The following is a 20,536-nucleotide window of genomic DNA, read 5'->3' as shown; positions in this document are numbered from 1 at the left end:
AAAAGTGGGATGCAGACAAGCCAAGATAGGGAATCCACTCTCTGCAACCTCATGGAGCACAGGCATGCATGCCTGTATACCTCTGCTCATATCCTCAATAAGCCTGGACCTGGCCATCCAGTGCTAATATTGAGTAACATCTGCTGGTAACTGTAACATCTTACTGGAGTGGTTTTGTCTGTATGTATGCTTCTGTATATCTGTTTGTATGACTGGTGTGTCCAACCTTATGTATCTACTTCATGCAACCAATATACATGGCATTTTGCCTTATCCCCCTTTTTAAGGTCTCACTCTTAATTTGAGCTATTGGCAATTTTAAGTAACAATCACTGTGGGGACATAGCATCGGTGTGCATGAACTCTGACACCAATGCTACTGCCCAGTAGCAATGCTACTGCCCAGTAGCATCGGAAGTGACCCATGCAGTGCAGGGATTGTGCAGAAATAACTGAACAGTCCAGCACATGTGTACACATACCCAGTTTAATGGGTAGTACAGACCTGATGCAACATATAAATCCTATCTATATAGGAATAGATATATAATGGAGTGTATCAACCACACACAAGACTTACAGCCCAGTTCTGGTACCCCAATGCAGACAAGCAAGGCCTGAAACACAGATTTGGGAGTAAATGGGGGTACTGTGAAGAACCCACAAACCTACACACAGTAAAGTAAAAAGACTGTTACCGGGAAGGAGCTGTGCTAGACACTATAGAAGTGGGACATACACTACACTGGGAGTATCTACACATTCATTAATGCGCAGTAGTTACTGGGCATTTAGTTTAGTACTTGCTTAATGAAGTACTAACTAAATGCTCAGTAACTACAGTTACTGTACACTAGCACTGGTGCATGGTCTCTTTTGAGACACTTATTGCACAGTAGCCTGACAACACTATGCAGTAGCATATTAGCACAGTTTTTTACTGGCACACTACTGTGCAATGTTATTAAGCTACTGCGCAGTAGGTGTCTTGTGTAGATGTGCCCACTGTGTGTTATTTGTTCCCTTCTCATGATTAGCTCATGTAAGAGGATAAGAGTTTATAGCACCTATCAGTTAGTGAATTTTTTGCTTTTCTCATCATTGTTTCATGGTGGGAAGTTAGTAGAAGCTGAGCCTCTGAAATTGCAGCTGGGATGTGAAATCTAAACACAACAGGCATTGCAACACATGTTAAAAAGGCAAGGAAAAAAACTAATCAAAAGCAATGACTAGCTCAAAGGCATTTATAACATCACCTTCCATTTTTCACTGTCTCATAAGAAAGATAATAGAAGGTGTTACAAAGTTTGACCAGCATAATTCTAGGCTTTAAACGATTTTGATAGTGAGGCAAGACTGGAGAGAAAATGGCTTGGGTTGCCTAAAAATATTATTCAAAACAGCAAGAGAGTTATGGAGATGTACACTGACAATTTACTTGAGATTTACATGTGGTAAGGGGGAAAAATCTGAGGAAGCCAACTAATTCAGGTAATGAAAATTTCAGCCTGGGATTATGGGACAAAAATTCTAGCACTTAATTTTGTAAACATTGTATCCATTTTTTCTGCAGGACTGAGACTTGACAGACCCAGCTCCTATGCTCAGATTCCCTTCTGGATGGTTGAGTGACCTTAGACAGCTACCCTGCACCTCAGTTTTCCACTTGATAAAATGGTGTTCTTGATACTGATAAGGTGCTTTTGGTTTGTTGTGGTAGCACTATGGACCCCAAATTGAAGCAAGACCCCACCCAGTGCTCAGTGTTGTAAATTCGCACAATGAGGGTGCATCCATCTGTGATGTTTACTGCAGAGTTGACTAATTTGCTCCACAGTAAACGTCTTGGCGTCTAAATGTGCAGGTCTATTAGACTGGAGTAAACTAATTATTTTTAGTCTCCAACATTGCATATGTAGACACCATCATGGTTGACTGGGACAGGAGAGTGTTTCAATGTGTGGGCTGCCTGCTGGCTAGCCCCACACTGGAGCAGTGTTGTGCCCCAACCAGCCCCTCTGTAGCATGATGAACTGGGTTGGAGCATCCCCAGGCTGGCAGGCTCACCCCATGGTCCTCTGCCAGCCTGAGCTGCTTTGACCTGGCTTCAATGTGCTGCAGCCCCAGGTGCATGTTCAAAAGGTGTGCCTGGGAGCAATAAACTCCAGTGAAATAAGTGCCGGAGTTTATTGCTCCGCATTAAGTGCACATGTAGATGCATCCTGAGAGTAGGTTCTGCTCACAGTAGCTTACAATCTAAAAAGAAATGACAGAAAGAGGGTGGGAAAGTGTTTTATACATGGAGAATGATGGTTCACAATGACTACATAATTTGCTAAGTGACAGAGAGCTTGCATAGCAAAACTGGGAGCAGAGCCTTGATTTTCTTCATCCAACCTAGTGCCTTAGCCACAAAAATATCTTTATTTTCAATGTATTTTTTTTCTCACACACAGTTAATAAATTCTACAAAGTTTCCAAATGTTATAAAATACTCCTGAGAGTGCTATTACTGAGAAATAACCACACTTCTTGGGTGCTGGAAGCACAAGACATTTGGCACTATGCCTGCTACATATCTAAAGAGAGCAGTACTCGTAATAACCACACACTTTGGAATGTTTTATTTCTCACATGGTTACCACATATCAATTCTGTTATGCTTGCTTGTCGGAGCACAATAAATAAAGACAAAAGGACTAAACTCATCCCTGGCATAATTCCACTGAAGCCAAAAAAGCAACACTGGGAATGAATCTGGATCAAAGGATCCAGGGATTCAAAGGAATCCAAGGGACTTTTTGAAAGTCCTGTTAACAGCTTAGAGTTAACTTGGATTCTCATCCTGTTCCTGTCAAGGTGAACTTCATTTCCTACTAGATAAAGATCCAAGCCTATCTTTTGTGAAGACCATTTAATGGGGGAAAAGAAATAAAGATCAACAGCCTGGTTTTCCATTCAATCCCATAAGTTAAGAATAATTCCACTGAAGCCTTTGGAATCACACAGGTGTAAATCTCATGGTTGCAGTAAGAAGAGTTTGTCTACATAGGAGAGTTGAAAGGGGAAGTTATCAAAAGTAAAAAGTAAAAAGTAATCAAAATTTATGACATATAACTTAATGAAAACTTGTCTTCTTAGTCAGACATCTGTACCAGAGAACTGTAGTGAATTTTAATTTTACAGGTGAGGAAAAGTATGCTTTGTAGGATTGCAGGCTTACGCCATCATGCTGCTAAGCAGGCTTATGAAACTATTTTTCTGGAAAACGTTTGAGGCAAGGGAAGACCGTAGCCTTTGTGTATGATAGTTGCACAAAAGTCATTCAGGCATAATTGTTTGGGTTCCTCTTTGCAGCAACTGAGAACCAAAAATCTAAAGTAAAAACCTTTTTTGCCAAAGTGGACAGCTATCAGAAAAGTCTGCTGTTTGCTAACATGGGGTGTATCCCCATATGCAGGGGCATGCATTTGCTGCAGCAAAAATAGGAGCAACCCAAATTTATGCCACTGCTTTTTGCCACTGCACACACCCCTGAAAATGGGGTTTGCTACAAGGCAAAATGCCCTGTTGCCCCATTCCTCCCAGCATGCTAAAGGAATTGAGGGACACAAACTAATGGAGATGCTCTGGTCAACAGCCAGAATGTCTCCCTGGAGGATCCAGTTTCCAGTTGCTCCTAAAGCACGTGCTGCGCTGCTTCTTTTTTTGTTTTTCTTTTTTTTTTTTTTTCATACCAGACGTTCCTGGTATCAAATTGTGGCTCCATGCTGCAAATTTGCAGCATAGTGAACAGTTGCACATGTGCTACATGTGGTCTGTAGCCAGGGGTGTCTGGTGCCTCCTAAGTCGGGGGTGGGGGAGGGGGGCACAATTTGTGGCCAGGTCCAGGGGCGGGCCAAAAGCCCCATATCTACTCCTATACTTCTATGCTATGGCTTAGTGCCCCTCCGCCCCCCCTTCCCCCCCCAACACACCACCAACCTACAGAGCAAAAAAACTGCCCTGTCCTGAGCAGTGCAGAGTCAAGGTCCAATCTCAGGGAGGACATGTGCCCCCCATGCCCTCCTTACCAGTCCCCTGTGTCTGCAGCACCTCAACCAGTTTTGAGGCTCTGCAAACTGCATGTGCATACTCATTTGAATGTACCCGTAGAGTGATATGATGACATTTTATTTGGCGAGTAGAAAATAATAATGGAAAAAATCTTATTTCCCTTGTCAGAGAATCCCGCCAGAGTTGTTTGTTTTTTTTTAAGATTTGCACAACAGCTTAAGCTAGGGCCTTATCCAAAATCCACTGAAGTCAATGGCAAGATTTTCATGATTTCAAAGGATGTTTGGTGAAATTTCCACTGAACAAGGGTCAAATTCACAACAGTTCAGCTACAGCCTCAACAGACTGCTAACACTGAGGTACTGTATTTTGTTATTGGCTTGGCAGGGCAGAGTAGGGAACTGAATTAATTCCAACCATGACAGCCAGGTCGATGAATTGAGCCCATATTGCTTGCATTCAGAAATAATGCATGGTTTAGCTAGGTAGATACCTTAATTTTCTATAGGTATTTTAAGGAATTTTCTATCCCATAGTATTAGAACTGCTTTAGTGCTTTCAGACATAGCGCCTGCAGTTAATTTTAACAGCTTCAAAAAACAAACAAAACCTGTGCTCATCTCTTGACATTTGAAGTTGTTTGTTCCCTTCCAAACTCAGTAGCAATTGCGGTTATTAGTGTGTTTAATCACATCAGGAAAATATGGATTAGGTGAGCTCCCATAAAGCTATAGTTGCTGAATAAATCTCATGAACTTACCAGGGCCTGGCTCTAGGTTGAATCAAACTCCAGGCCAAATGTGCTTTGAGACTAAATTGTTGGAGAATGAATTTAGTAGTGTGTCATCCATTAAAGGAGATTAACTTCACAGAAAACTCATTCTCAAGTTTGAATTTCACTTGACTGTTCAATCAACCTTAAATACACAGCTTATGAGATTTCCTTTTTGCTTAAAAAAAGGAAAAAAAAAGGATTTCATTTTTACCCATCTCAAAACTCAGGCAATTAATTTCCCTACGTTACTCCGTATGCTCTCATTAGCATATTATTAAAAGAAGTAGCAGTATTGTTTTAATCCAATATATTGCTTTTCACTCATACAACTAAAGTAGAGCATTTGTTTCCTGGATGTTGATTCTTGACTCAAGGATTACCTCTGCTTCTGCCACTGATTTACTGTGCAACTTTCATTTAAAGCTCTCTGAACCTTATTTTGCCATCTATGACACAGGGACATTACAATTTCCCCTACAATAAGTATTTGTCAAGGTCAGATTGCATTTGGATGAAGACTTATGTATGGGTCAGGTTCATCAGTCATATACACAACTGTGTGGTTCTTCTGTGGTAATGGGATTAGTGGTTGGATGCTTATAGTTATACAGGTGCTTCAATGTGTTGTCAGACTAGGTTTAATCAATGTAAGATATTATGGTGAAATTGATGTAAAATATGCAGAAAATAAGTCATCACTCCATCTTTAGTCAACAAAACACGTAAATATGCATTTAATGTTTTAGTGAATCAGGGCCTTAATTCTAAATATTCTCCATTTCCAAAAAAAACACAGCAAATTTCATAGTTCTTCATAATATATGTTATTAATAATAACTAATATATTATATATCTATTAAAGGTACATCTATACATCAGTCTAATATTGGATCAGTACCAATATAAAAAAATTGGCTGTATCGGAAATTGGCCTGAGTTGGCTGATAAATTGGCCTGATTTGGCTGATAAATTGGCCAATAAATGCCTGTCCATGCATGCAGCCACAGTGCAGCATGCAGGCAGCAAAGAGGAGAACCCAGCAGCGTGCAGCTGGTAAGTCTGTTGTGGTGGAAGGGGAGGGGGGAGCAGCAGTGGCCCTGGGAGGGGTGCTACAGAGTGGACTGCAGCCACCCCAAATTTCACCATAGCCCTATTCGCAGTGCTGCTGCTGCCCACCCGACACAGCCCTGGCTCAACCCCTACCTCCCCCCATGCACTGGGAAGAGCCAGGGCTGCACCAGGCAGGCGGCAGCGATGCTGGGAGCAGGGCTATGGCAAAATTTGGGGTGGCTGTAGCCCCCTCCGTAGCCCCACTCCCAGCACCACCACCACTCGCCCCAAACCCAACCCCCACCAAGAAGAGCCCAGCGTAGTCCTGGCTCCAGCCCACAGCTGCAGCCTGTCCACCCTGCTCTGATCTGGGGGCACGTGCCCACCCACCCGCATGCCCTCCCAGCATGCATGCAGTGGCAGGAGCCACCCCCCTCTATGAGCTGTGGCTTCTTCCTGTGCCTGTCCCACCCCAGCTGGGCAGCGCCTGCCCCTGCCCCCTCCCTCCCTCACCACAGGGGGCACTGATCTACCCTCCCCACTCCTTCCCTCCCCCCTCCCCTTCCACCACAACAGACTTACCAGCTGCATACAGTTGTACTGGAAATCAGATTGGTATCGGTCAATATGCCTCCTTAAATATTGGCTATCGGTATCAGCCACCAAAATGTATATCGATGCACCCCTAATATCTATCTATCTATCTATCGAGATAAATAGATAATATATATATATATATATTGTAACTACTTATTCATAAACTATATATAAGTAAGTAGTTACAATATATAACTAATAACTACTTACAAGTCAGGCCTTTTATTTAAGGTGCTAATCTAGTTGAATATAACCTAGCAACCTTGCCATTGGAGGAGTTTCAATATTCACTTTGATTTCTCCTATAACCCTTCTTCAAAATCTTTCTACCAATTGGAACACTCAACTTCATTCAGCATATTAAATTTACCACTACATAGCAAAGGACACAATTTGGGTGTTGTTTCCATGAGATAATCATCATTCACCTGAGATCCTATTTTATCACTTTTAAGCCTGTCATTTGTTGTGTCTATATTTGAATGGATTTCTAAATTTTCTCACCCGCATAATTTACAGAATCCATTTACAGGAAACATTCAAGAATATGTCTATACCCAAATGACTGATTTAAGTTTATTTGTGTTGAGAACTATGAATCAATACTGCACAGTTCTCACTAATATAAATAGATTTGCTCTTAAAAACATCTTGAGCTGTAAAATCCAAGTTTGACTACTGTCACCAAGCCCCGCTCTTCAGTGACATTTAGCTCCCCACCTGAGCCTACACTGGTACCAAGCAGTTTCTGGGATCCTACAATACCTTTTTTCTTCACAATCTGATTTTCCCTTGGCACAGCACACAAACAGTTTATTCTATACCTCCAAGCCTTGTCTGAGGTCAACGTTCAGTTTCCGTCTGTCCAAGGTGCCCAATACCAGGTGTCTACAACCAAAACTCCAATTTCAGTCATCTTAAGTAAATGCTGAGTTTATGTGGCAAAGGGTAGAAACTACAGAGAAAACTCCCGAAGTAAAAGTTAAGTAAAACACAGACACTATAGTTTAAGCATTGCAAAATGTGCAGAGTATATGCTTAGTTATATGGTTGGCTTACATACCAGGAATTTCTTTTTTTTAATGTCACTGCTTAATCCAGATTGCCTTTTTAGGTCTCCAGTCTTCCTCACTGGAAATGCCATACATTATGTCTTAGCAATAAGGGTCACCTCTTTTCTTCTTCCTATATTGCCCCATAAGACAGGCTATATGTATGTTGGGTATAGTGGGACCTAGGCCAAAAGGTCACACCAGAATGGGGTCTAGGAGCTGCACTCTTTGGGTATTTAGTCACCTTATTTATATCCTTTCTGCCATGACTTGCTGTTAATGAAAAAGATACCAGGAGGTGGTACACCTGACTGGAGTGGGGTATGTAAGTGCAGGTCTTGGTGTTCTCTGGGGCTCCACCTCCCCTACAACCCACCCCTTTCCAGGTGTTCCTGTGTTCACTCAGGTGTTCCTGTGATCAGGGTAGGTTCCTGGTCCCCCAGGCACCTTCCTTCATGTGACGGGAGAAAAGTCCAATGTGGGGGAAAAAAGCAGGACAAATGTGTGTTGGCTGAGCCCTGTTACTCTAGCAAGGGTCTACCACCAATGATGTCTGTACCACATAGAAATTAATAAAGCAATATAACATAAATACTCATACCTGTCATTTATTCAGGTGCCTAGCTTCGGCCTTGCAACGTATTTCCACCTTCTCCTCGGGCAGCTAAGCCTCTTTAGGGTTCCCCCTAGTCATGAGACTGATTCACAGGGTAGGCCTGTATCGGGCCAACCCCTGCGGGTAACTTGTGGCCACAGGCACTATGAACCCCTCTGAGGCCTTCACATTCTACCTGGCATCCAGCGTCCACAAGGTAGCCATGTTCCCGTTATGGGAGCCAGGGCTAGTCTCCGATTAGACATCCTCAGCTCCAGTGGAGGAAAGCAGCATAGTCCAGTGTCTAAGTCAGTGTCTCATCCTTCCTGGTACTGGTGCTGCTCTACAAGGGATGTTTTGGGTTGACCTGAGCCAACCCAGACCCCTGCAGATCCCTATGTGCTTTGCAGCTATCACCAGGTGATAAGAGCAGCAATGTTAGTTGCATCCTAAATGTGGAATCTTTATTAGCAGCAGCAATGCATGAGATTGAAATAACATGGACTGCCTTGGTTTCATCCTTTGGTGAACAGACAAAGGATAAAGGGCAGTTAAAAAATCTTTTAATTTGTAAACTGGGCAAATGTGATCTGGAAGTCACTGAGATACAAAAATACAAAGCCCACGATGCTGTTTTAACTGAGACTCTGTTCAGAGGATAACCACAGCTTAAAGAAAGATGTAACTCAGTAGAAATATGAGGCAATAAGGTAAAGAGGACAAGAGATTAGTCACTTTGAGCAAAAGTAACAAGACAAAAAGTAACATGCTAAAGAAAATAAAGGATATATTTACCAAGATTTAGTAAAGGGTAAAATATTGTATAATAAGGATGATCAAATAGTAGAGCAGTCTGACTGATGGCATAATAATTAGATGGGTTTGAGGAAATACTGGACATGATTATGAAAACAAGATAATGCAGAAATTGATTCTGTGGGGCTAAATGAAATGGGCATGGTGACCTGAGGTATGTCTTTCAAGTCTTATAATCTATAGGATCCCAAAGTTAAATATTTTCCATTCATTTTTTCCTCTCTTCCCCCATTACTGTTACAGTCACAATCTGAGCTCTGCCCACTGGGTTACAAATTCACCATCATCTTAAGAACTTAGACTGCTCTTAAAAAATTAAACCAGGTAGCTGGAATAATAAAAAAGTAATACTCTAATGTAGCATCATATTTCACATCTGTAGGGTATGATCCAAACCCTACTAATGTCAACTGAAAGACTCATGTTGAATTTACAGGGTTTGGGATCATCTCCGAGTTCAAAAGTAATGTGAGAAAGGCCTTGAAATACATACCAGAGGGTTATATTCTGCTTTATATATTCATGTGAAAATACCCAGGTGTCAGGAGTGGATTTGGGGGGTGGAGGAAGAGGGTATGGGGGAGGTGCAGTGGTATAGTTGCATTCCCTTTGATTCCTGCTCTATCCAAATTTTAAAACTTTAAGGCCTGGGAGGGTCAGCAACATTTCTATTCAGGCAGTGCCAAAAGAGTCATTGACTTCATGGCTCATTATCCTCTCCCTGATTCCTGCTGATCTCTCTCCATTCCAGAAATGCTAACAACCCTCTACTCCTTTTAATGGTCTTGATGTTCCACTATTCAGACTATTTTTTCTCCTGCAATTCTGCTGTCTCTCCTCTATTTCATAGCTATACCTAAAAACCTTAACTCAGGTATGGTAATAGTAACTCAGGTATAGAAATGACTAACAGTGACATATTGGAGGCCTTGTCAAAATGCTCAAGAAGGCTAGGTTTTGTTTTATGAATTTGAATAAAGATGTACATTTAACTATAATGACTACAGAATTAATGACACAATATCTTTTGTTTTGCCTAAGTTATATTTTTAAACTTAGTGGATGTTTCAATAGTTATATTTATTCTTGCTTTGATCTTCAACTGAATAATATAGTGCTAATCCACTAGCATATTAATAAAGCTTCTCAAATCTCTTTGATTGGAGAAAAATGTGTTGTGCTTTATGTGATAATATGCCACACTACCAGCACCCCGCTTTTCAAAATCCAAGGTTTGACCATGCCTACTGTATTCATTTTTGGGTCAGATTTAAACATAACCACATAATTAGAAATCTGCCTATAGAATTCATGCTGGAAATAACATGGGATAGGCAAGTATACGCTAAGAAATCAAAACAGGACTTCTTAAAATTGGAATTCACTCCATGTCTACACCAGATAGCAGTCTGGCCACAGCAACACAGAGTACAACATGGGCTACAAAACCCACGTGAGAACCAGGGTAAATAAGCCTTCACTGAGCTGCCATGGCTTGATTGCTATGAATAGCTGAGCGAACTACTTTAATTCTGCCTTGGTTGTGTCTACATTACATTGCAAAACCTACTGTGACCGCAAGGTCAAAAGCATTCTCAGAGGCAGAATCAAAATGAAAAGTCATATACAACAGATCATACAACGGATCAGTGAAAAGGTGAATCACTAGGAATGAAAGCAAAGCAGAGGCACTAGATACAAAGGCAGAAATTTTAACAATAAGCAGTAATTTCCGCATGATAAAGCTGAAAGGTAAAGATGCAGGATGTGGGCCCAATTCTGATACCATTCTAGAAGGAGAATTTTATTCCATGACTAGCCTTGGAGTAAGGCACTAAATAGCAAGACAGTGGCCACATCTACACATGCGCTTGAGTAGACTAATTAGCTGCAAAATAAAGTTACACCACTGACATGTGAAACACTATTGGGCCTCAGTAAACTGCTTAACACTGCCATACGATAGTACTGTTGGGAACAGTACTATCTTACTGTGTGGTAATTAACTGTAATTAAGCACACATGTAGACACTGACCATGGGTAAATTTCACTTAGTTAGCCCAGCCAGCAGGGGGCCAGACTCTTGCCTGCCGCCTAGTCACATAGCTCTGCACTTTCAGCACCCTTGTGCCCCAGCCAGCCCCTCCACTGCCAGATGCCACCACTGACAGTGGTGGGGCAGAACAGGGCAAGAGCTCTGGCATAAACTGCTCTGCCCCAGCTCAAATTGCTACTGTCCTGGGCACACATGTAAATACTGTGCCCAGGGGTAGTTTACTCCAGCTCAAACTGCTCTGAGTTTATTGCTTCAAATTAATTAATTATTGCACATGTAGATACACCCACTGACCATGTCCACACAAGAGTGGACATTTGTTTCCCCATGGACAACTAGCAGTGGGACACCTTGTGCTGCTGCTAATTGTCCCCGGGGAATGCCTGTGCCATGCGCTTCCTGGTTTGTGGCAAGTTACCCCGGGTAGATAGAAGAGGCTGTCTGGGGGCCCTCTGGGACTGCAGCAGTGGCAATCCTGCCACTTGGAGGCTCCAGTATCGTGGGGCATGCATTGTCCCTGCATGTACAGCCCCAGGGTTTTGTTGTTTTTTTTAAGCAGGACTTTTGAACCCAGGATCTACTGGAGTCAAAAAAGTCCCTTGCACTGCTACCTCACAGTGCAGGGAACACCTGAATGTGCAGTGAGTGTCACTGCAGATGTGGCCTTAGGGTATGAACAAGCATTCAGATCCATCTGCAGCACCACATACTGGACAGCCGCACTCATCTGGACATGGCCACTGTGTCATAATTTGTAGAAAATAATTTTTAAACATACAACAGAATTCTTCAAAAATCCAGAGCTCTCTGTACTTACCCTCAGTACAGAAATCACTACAAGACAGAAAATCATGTCTGAAAGCCCTTCACACAGATAGAAAGTGCTATATATTATCTTCAAGCCTACTTTCAACCGCTCTTACTCTTGAACAAGGACAATTTAACTACTTTAATAGGATGAAAGAGATTTGAGAGTACTTCAGCAGGATTAGAACAATTATACTGCTTTAGATCACTATAGGAGCTCTTAAAGCACTTTTTAATAAGATAAAGGGAGAATTAAACTGTGCTACACCCTATAGGTGGGGGGGTGTTAAAAAAAGAAAGAAAGATCATTTGACAAAGACTTAAAGTAAGTTAATGGATACAGTAGTAATTATCTCAAAACAAGAGATTGTTAGAACCAGATTTAAAAATGAATCCCCCTTTGCATGAATTAATAGAAAGGCATTTTTGACTGCTGTAGGACTTTGCATAGCACGCTGCATATGTTTAACTTTGCAGTGGAGATTTCTTTTTTCTCCTTTCCACAAAGAAAATAGAATCAGCACAAACCCATCTCATCCACTACCTCACTGCCTTCTGAAGTTTCTTATCCCCTCCCGAGTTACAGGGCTGAGCTAGTGTTTGTAAAATGACATAATTACCACACAGTTAGCCAATGTTCTTTCTCAGTCCAATTTGGGGAGAGGAGGGGAATTAGTTCAAAGGCCTGCTTTCTGCTTGTACAGGCATACATTAAATTTAGTTCAAACATAGCTAAGAAAGCATAGGAGAAAAGGTTCTCTCTTCAGTTTTGCCTTTTAGGATTCAGACATCACTCTAAGCAGTGATATCTCCTCCTTCACCTCTTCTTTCACTATTTCCCCTCCCTCCTCGTTATCTCCCCATTTTATGCTCAGTGGAGCATACTGCAGCATCCAGAATGGAAGTACAGAATGTTACAGTGGGATGAAGAACTGTGTCACCAAACAATCATCTGAAGAGTCAGAAGAAGAAAGTCTGCTGCTGAAGTTCATCCTCACCAAAATTGGTGAATCTGCCCAAGTGACTTCCAATTAGGAATTGACAAAAACATTTGCTGCTGAATGTTACCTCCCTCTGCCCTCACCTGGTTCCATCATTTCTTCTTGTGCCACTTCTTGCTAGAAGAGAAAAGGTCAAATGCCCAAGATCCTTCTGAAAAAACATGTCTCTGAAACATGTACTGGGGTAATGGGGAGATTGGATAGGAAGTTTAGTGGTGTAAAAGCTGCGCTTCCATGGTTTTACAAAATGATTAGTAACTATGATACCTTCATTATTGGATGGAAACACAGAGATTTCAAGGCACCTGCATTTCAAAAACTACTAAGTACTTCTTTTTTCTTTAAATGTAGTCCCATTAAGATATCTCCAACTGGGTACCAAGAAAGTAAGGTTGCTAATATAACTAGTCCTTTTTGGAAATCTCAGCCTGGGATTTCAATTAGCACCAACAATTTTTTAAAGATACTCAATATATGATATCAAATAAAAGAAACTCTGATTAATAGCAAAGCTAACCTATTTAACAAATTTCTTTGCCTCCATTTTCCTGAGCAGGGATTGGGTCATCCCCACCACCGGGACTCTGTAGGCCCCAGGGGAGGTGCACCCAGGCCTAGGGTCAGTGAGGACCAAGTCAAGGAACTTCTGGAGGGACTGGATGTATTTAAGTCAGCAAGTCCTGACGATCTCCACCCAAGAGTGCTGAGAAAATTAGCAGAGGTCATTGCGGGACCCCTGGCACGGTTTTACAACACTCATGACACTCTGGCATGGTGCCAGAGGACTGGAAAAGGGCCAATGTGGTTCTCATTTTCAAAAAAGGGAGGAAGGAGGATCCAGGAAACTATAGGCCAGTTAGTCTTACCTTGGTCCTGGGTAAGCTTTTTGAGAAAATTATCCTGGCACATGTCTGCGAGGGGCCAGCAGAAGAGATTATGCTTAGGGGCAACCAACATGGGTTCATTAGAGGTAGGTCCTGTCAGACCAACCTGGTGGCCTTCTATGACCAGGTCACAAAATCCCTGAATGCAGGTGTCACAGTGGATATAGTCTTTCTGGGCTTTAGGAAGGCCTTCGACATGGTCTCTCACCCCATTCTCATTAAAAAACTAGGGGACTGTGGTGTCGACACCTACACAGTCAGATGGGTCACTAACTAGCTGAAGGGACGCACCCAGAGAGTGGTGGTGGACAGGTCTTATTTAACCTGGAGGGATGTGGGCAGTGGGGTCCCCCAGGGCTCGGTCCTCGGGCCTGCACTGTTCAACATCTTCATCAGCGACTTGGACAAGGGTGTAAAAAGCACCCTGTTCAAATTTGCAGATGACACTAAGATGTGGGGAAAAGTGGGCATGCTAGAAGGGAGGAATAGGCTGCAATTGGACCTGGACAGGTTGCAGGGGTGGGCGGATGAGAACAGGATGGGTTTCAACACTAACACGTGCAGGGTACTGCGCCTGGGGAGGAAGAACAAGCAGCATACCTACAGGCTGGGGAACTCCCCTCTCGTCAGTGCAGAGGCAGAAAAGGATCTTGGAGTCATTATTGATGCCAAAATGAACATGGGCCGACCAGTGTGAGGATGCGGTCAGGAAGGCCAGCCGTACCTTGTCATGCATCCACAGATGCATCTAAAGCAGGCCCAAGGAGGTGATCCTCCCCCTCTATGCAACACTGGTCAGGCCGCAGCTGGAGTACTGCGTCCAGTTCTGGGCGCTGCACTTCAGGAGGGATGTGAACAACATGGAGAAGGTCCAGAGGAGGGCCACCAGCATGATCAGGGGGCAGCAGGGCAGGCCCTACGAGGAGAGGCTAAGGGACCTGAACATGTTCAGCCTGCACAAGAGAAGGCTGAGGGGGGACCTAGTGGCCTGTTACAAACTAGTCAGGGGGGACCAGCAGGCATTGGGGGAGTCCCTGTTCCCCCGAGCACTACCGTGAGTGACTAGAAATAATGGTCACAAGCTGGCAGAGGGTAGATTCAGACTAGACATCAGGAGGCACTACTTCACACAGTCAGGGCAGCTAGGATCTGGGACCAACTTCCAAGAGAAGTGGTGCTGGCTCCTACCCTGGGGGTCTTTAAAAGGAGGCTAGATGAGCACCTTGCCAGGGTCGTTTGACCCCAGTACTCTTTCCTGCCATGGCAGGAGGTCGGACTTGATGATCTGCTCAGGTCCCTTCCGACCCTACCCTACCAACACTGCACAGCAACAGGTTTTTGTTTAATACAGTACATCTAACACTTACTGCTACATTGATGTTGAACGTAAAATGCATTGTTACAATTTGACTGATGGTAAGAGCAATGCAATGCTAAGAGCAATGCAATCATACATCCACAGAACAATAGGAACATGTTCATTCTTGAGCATTTTCTTGAATTTATATGTTGTTATTACATTCCAAATAGTGACTTAAATGTCCATTTGCTGCAATGCTACAATCAGGGCACAATTCAGCAAAGCACGTGTTTAAGCGCAACCCTATTCATCAACAGCTTGAGCCTGTACTGAATGTTAAGCACACTCTACACCACTGGTCTCCAGCCTTTTTAAGTAGGAGATCGCCTTTGGCATTTAAAGCAACCCAAGATCTCCCGTGTGCCACCACCACTCCCCCCACCCCCACCCAGCAGGTAAGTCTGTGGGGAGGGAGGGCGGGGGGCAGATTGAGGCAGAGGGAAAAAAAATTATTTGGGGGTGTGCCTCCACAGCATGTAAATCCCACCCAGCCAGGGCCCCACTCAACTTATCCCTGCTCCTGCTTCTGTGGCACTGTCCCTCACCGCAGGGGCCTTGATCTGGCCCCTGACACTTTCCTCCCCCAAGGACTGACCTGCTGGGCTGGAGCACATGTGTGCAGAACACGGGCACTCAGTCCCCCACCCCAGCCTTGGATCAACTCCAAGTGTCTCCAAAATCTACCACAAGAAGCTCTGAGATCTATCTGTGGATCAAGATCCACTGGTTGGTGACCACTGCTCTACCCATTTAAACCTTTTAGGCAAGTAAGGGTACAGACAGGTGTTACATTTAGATCACCCTAACCAGGCATTACATTTAGATAACCAAGGTTAGGGTGATCTAAATGCCTGGGAAAGTAAGCATTCATAGGGCTTAGGTCACCCTAAAAATGGCATGCCCAATCTAAAGTTCACCTCAGAGGTGAACTAACTTTAGATCAGCAAAGGGTTAACCCAGCCTAGTAAATGCCTTCACCTCTTCACAGCACAGTCCCAGGGGTCTGGGAAAGCCAAGTCTCTCACCACAGCCCTAGGACTAAGCTGTTTTAACCCCCCTGATCCTGACCAGGCTATTTTTCACCCTAACTACCCTCCCAAGAGCAGGCAGCCCCCCCATCACAAACCCATCAACCCCCCCTCCACCCCACAAACCCACTAGCCCTCTGTCAACCTGCCAGAGACCCCATTCCCATCTGACTTAGCTGTGGTTGCCTGCACCTCCTCCTGGCAAGTGCTGAATGCTTACACACATGAGATCCCATCTCAAGTTTAGGTATTTTACGCAAAGTTGTCTAAACCCCATGAATGCTTGTTCACACCCTAAGGCCATGTCCATGTGGTATGTGGCACCGCAGATGGGTCTGACTGCTTGTTCACACCTTAAGGGTGCATCCAGACAAGGCCTAGGATGCCACACACCACACGTCCTGGTGTTCGTTGCACTGCAAGGTAGCAGCACAGGGCGGGTTTGACCCTGAGGTCAAAAAAACCTGCACAAAAAAAACCCAAAAAACAGGGCAGCACATGTGGGGACAGTGCATGCTGCCCAAAACTGGAGCCTGGTTGGCTGGAGCCACGCTCCGACTGCCAGCTGGGCTCCGAGCAGCAGGGATGTCGCTGCTGCAGCACCAGAAGGCCCCCAGGAGCCCAGGTAAGGTTGTTGGGGCTAGCTCAGTGCTGGCCCCAGCCTCCCTTACCCACCCAGGGTAGCTTTCCCAGGCCATAGGACGCATGGCACAGGCATTCCCCCGGGACAAGTACCAAGTAGTTGTCCCTGGGAAACAAACATCCACGCTTGTGTGGATGTGGCCTAAGTGTTTACATGTTCTCTTGTATAGATTAGTTTTACTTGTAGAACCAAAACCAAAGTCCCATAACTTGCATGGGATGGGATGATACACTAACCCATTCTTAAATATACACTTTTAAAGACAATAAAAATGGTAATTTCCCAATTAGGGATCTCAGGGCAGGACTGAACTGGTGGGCAACCTGTATCCTGTGTATTTTAGAACTATTGACATGCAAAAGCTATGGCCTGCTTGTTTTCACACTTCTACCAGTTGAAAACAAGTAAATGAATTCAAAGGCAAATCAAAACTCTAAGGTTTAATGCTTAGTGGACTGCAAAGCTGAGAAGTCAAAGCCAAATTCCTTCCCTTTTCTCCAGCCTAATTATGTCAGTTATACTAGTGCAACTCCATTACCTTTCTGTGAAGCAGCACTGTCCCTGGGGGCATAACTTTAATATGCTCAGCTAGCGTTCAGCTGATGTTATTTGGGATCAAGTCTGACCTGCAGAATCTTTATGACTCTCAAATTTCAGTTTGCATTGCTGACAGAAAAAAATAATCACTTTTCATTTAAGCTAAATTTTACATGAAATCATAGAAAAAACATATATCTGGAATCCTAGATCCATGTTTCAGAGTAGAACCATACATTTATTACCAATAGAGAAGCTGTGTGCATACTGAATAAAGCAGACAGTGACTGGGTGCCTGTTAAATCAGAATGCATGGAGGGGAAAGGGAGGATTGTGGAGGAGATGGTGAGGCTGCAGAGAAAGCAGATCAGAAATCACAAATTCACTGGGGATGGATAGATGAAAGATCCTTACAGGATGTGGGAGACACAGTGTTACCAACTCTCACAGCTTACAGTGTTTTCTTGAAGCATGAAGGTATGTTATTATCTATAAACATCTTTCAGTTTTTAATAACTAAGTAAGTTTCTAGCCCTTATAGCTGCAGAAAAAAAGGCTTGAAAATGTGGTCTGGGGGTCACAAAACGGCAATTTCCTAGTTCTTTAAAATCTTGTGATTGTTAAGCCAGTCTAATGATTGTTAATGCCTGGCCCATAAGTCCTTGGATTTGGAAACACTGGGAGTAAATGTAGAGGGCCAGAAATATAGAACACAAACACATAGGAGATACCCAGAGAGAGAAGGATCAGTAATCTCACTGCACTCATGACCTAATGCCACCCTTGCCATTTTGACACAGATTTTCCACCAGGTTAAAATCCACATATCTTTTAAAAGTTACTACTGTGCATGTTCCTATTATATTATTATATAATAATAATAATAATAATCCAGAGTAGGCACAAAGCAGCATATACTTTGCTATATCTTTCCTCTCCTGTGAAAAAAAGAGAAATAATACAAGAGAAGGATTGATTGTAAAATACTTCTGCAAACTGCTTCACTTTGAATTCCTAGATAGACTAAACTAGACAGATCATGGACTGGAAAGAAATTTCCTGGGGCAAGACATCTGTGAATTCTCCTGCACAAGTTTTGTCCTGTATTCAAAAAACTCAAATTTCTGTAACATCTCAGGAAAAATATGACTGTGCCAACACGCACTGCCACCTCAGCCCTGGGCATCTTACTACATTTAGTACAGCCATCAAATCCTATGTAGTAGCTTTTGGGGTCTTACATGTATTCATTCCTTTTATCAAAATAATCGTGTGGGAACATATAGGGCATTTAACAGCAGTGGGACAGATGGAGAAATGCAAGAATGTTTTGTGCGCTCTACCATTCAAAAATGTTTGCTAAACAATACTAATCCTGGCCTGGTAATACTCCTAAGCCAACCCAATATTCTCCCCCATCCTCTCAGATTTTTAAGTACTGCACTCAGGGGACTTGATATTCAAAAGAGTTTCCTATGGACTTTGTCAGGTCTTGGAGGAAGGCCATAGGCACAAGCCTGTTTTTAAAACTTACATCCTACTTTATTTCACTGTATATCTCATAAGAGCCTCCAAAGTCTTTCCTATGTGGCTCAAGGATTGTATGTTCTGCCTTGCTGATGTCTAAAATATGCATCACATACTGACATCTATGAGATCTTAAACCTAGGATCCATTTTCTGTGACACTATATCATAAGTATAGCCATATGGGAACAAAGCAATGGCCTGTTTAACCCAGTGTCTTTAGTGGGCAATGCCAGATGCTTAAGTACAAGAAGTAAGACTTTTATAAGATATAATTATACAATACTATACCAAAAGAAAAAAAATCTTCCTTACCTCAGCTTTTGTCTAGGACACATTTGTAGGAATGCTATTGTTTCTCCCAATCAAAGCACAAATCTCATGAGTTGCTACTCTGCACCCAATAAATACATGCAACAACTATCTGTCTTGCAACAGGCTACATGTAGTCTCCATGGCCATAATAGTGAAACAGATAATTACCTACTGGATTATTTGCAAGTGCTCATTACCTCAAAAGACCAGCCTGTAAAAGGTCAAAGTATTACTTTTAAAGAATTCAATCCTCTTGAAGTCAAGGGTCAAACCTTTTGTATAGTTCTTGACTGCTGGCTCTGTGGTTACTTTCAAATATCTGATCCTCACACACATTTCAGGCCTTTCCTTTTGCAGGGTTTCAACTATGTATATACAGAATAAGGCAAAATGACTACATTTTTACTTTAAAATCTATAACTGATGATACCTGAAGAATTTGTAAATAGGTAAAAAACATCATACCTGAATTTTCTACTAACTTACTACAGTACTTCACTCCTCAACTTCTCCCTCTAGAGAATGATGCTCAGCTTCATTTAGAAAATTCCCTGAGATCTGCAAAAGCCACAGATGATATATACAGCTGGTACATTTATAATGACCTAACCAGGGCTAGGTCATTCTAAATGCCCAATCAATAAGGTGTTAAGCAGGGTTAAATCAGGCCACACCAGGTGTACCTGGTCTAAGTTAGCTCACCTGAGGAGGTGCACTAACTCAGATTGACCTAGGCTAGCGCAATTTCATGAATGCCTGTGGGTGATCACAGCACAGCCCAAAGGGTAGGAGAGCCCGGCCCCAAGGCTGTGCTAATCCCACCCCTTACCCTGAATAGGTTTTTTTTATCCCCAGAGCCCTCTTCTGCAACCAGACAACATCCCCTGAAGATCTACCAGCACCCCCCACCCTGATCCTGCCAAACCCCGCTGCAGACCTGCCAGCCTACCTCCACCCTGATCCCACCTACCCCTCCCCAAGTTACTTACATCAGTTTCCACACAGATCCCCAGAACTGGCAAACACCTGTATACGCTGCTTCTAGGAGCAGTGAACTACTGCACACACACACACACACACACACACTCATAGTCTAGGTATAGGAAGCTTCAAGAAAGCCAATGCTTGGTCAGGGCCCTAACAGGCAACTTAAAGTGATATTGTTCATTTTCATTCTTACATGGCAACACTGAACTTATTCAATTTTGCTCTGCCTAACTTTTCAGGCTATAGTTTTCACTAAAAATAATCCTGCTGCAATTTAGCCCCTTATTTTAATCTTGCTCACTTCTGGGAAAAAAAAGTGCCCTCCTTAACAAAAGAAAGAGCACTGAACAGCATAGCCAAATAGAAGAGAAATTAAGGTCCCAATTCAGCAAGGTATTTAGCCACATACCTACACTCTGTGTAAGAGAACAGTCTCATTGATTTGCAGT

General features: G+C 43.1%; 1 long non-coding RNA gene across 1 annotated transcript in view; it reads right to left on the bottom strand.

The window, feature by feature from the left end:
- LOC132244635 (uncharacterized) overlaps positions 1–19,692 on the bottom strand; it is a 45,621-nt gene extending 25,929 nt beyond the window's left edge. Inside the window, exon 1 of the long non-coding RNA XR_009456315.1 lies at positions 19,566–19,692. This is a non-coding gene — a long non-coding RNA (uncharacterized LOC132244635). The remainder of the gene's footprint in view (positions 1–19,565) is intronic.
- Positions 19,693–20,536: the final 844 nt, after the last annotated feature.

Source organism: Alligator mississippiensis, chromosome 13 (genome assembly GCF_030867095.1).
Source record: "Alligator mississippiensis isolate rAllMis1 chromosome 13, rAllMis1, whole genome shotgun sequence".
Taxonomy (NCBI): domain Eukaryota; kingdom Metazoa; phylum Chordata; order Crocodylia; family Alligatoridae; genus Alligator; species Alligator mississippiensis.
The sequence above is the reverse complement of the archived record's forward strand: the minus strand, read 5'-3'. Positions and strand labels throughout refer to the sequence as shown.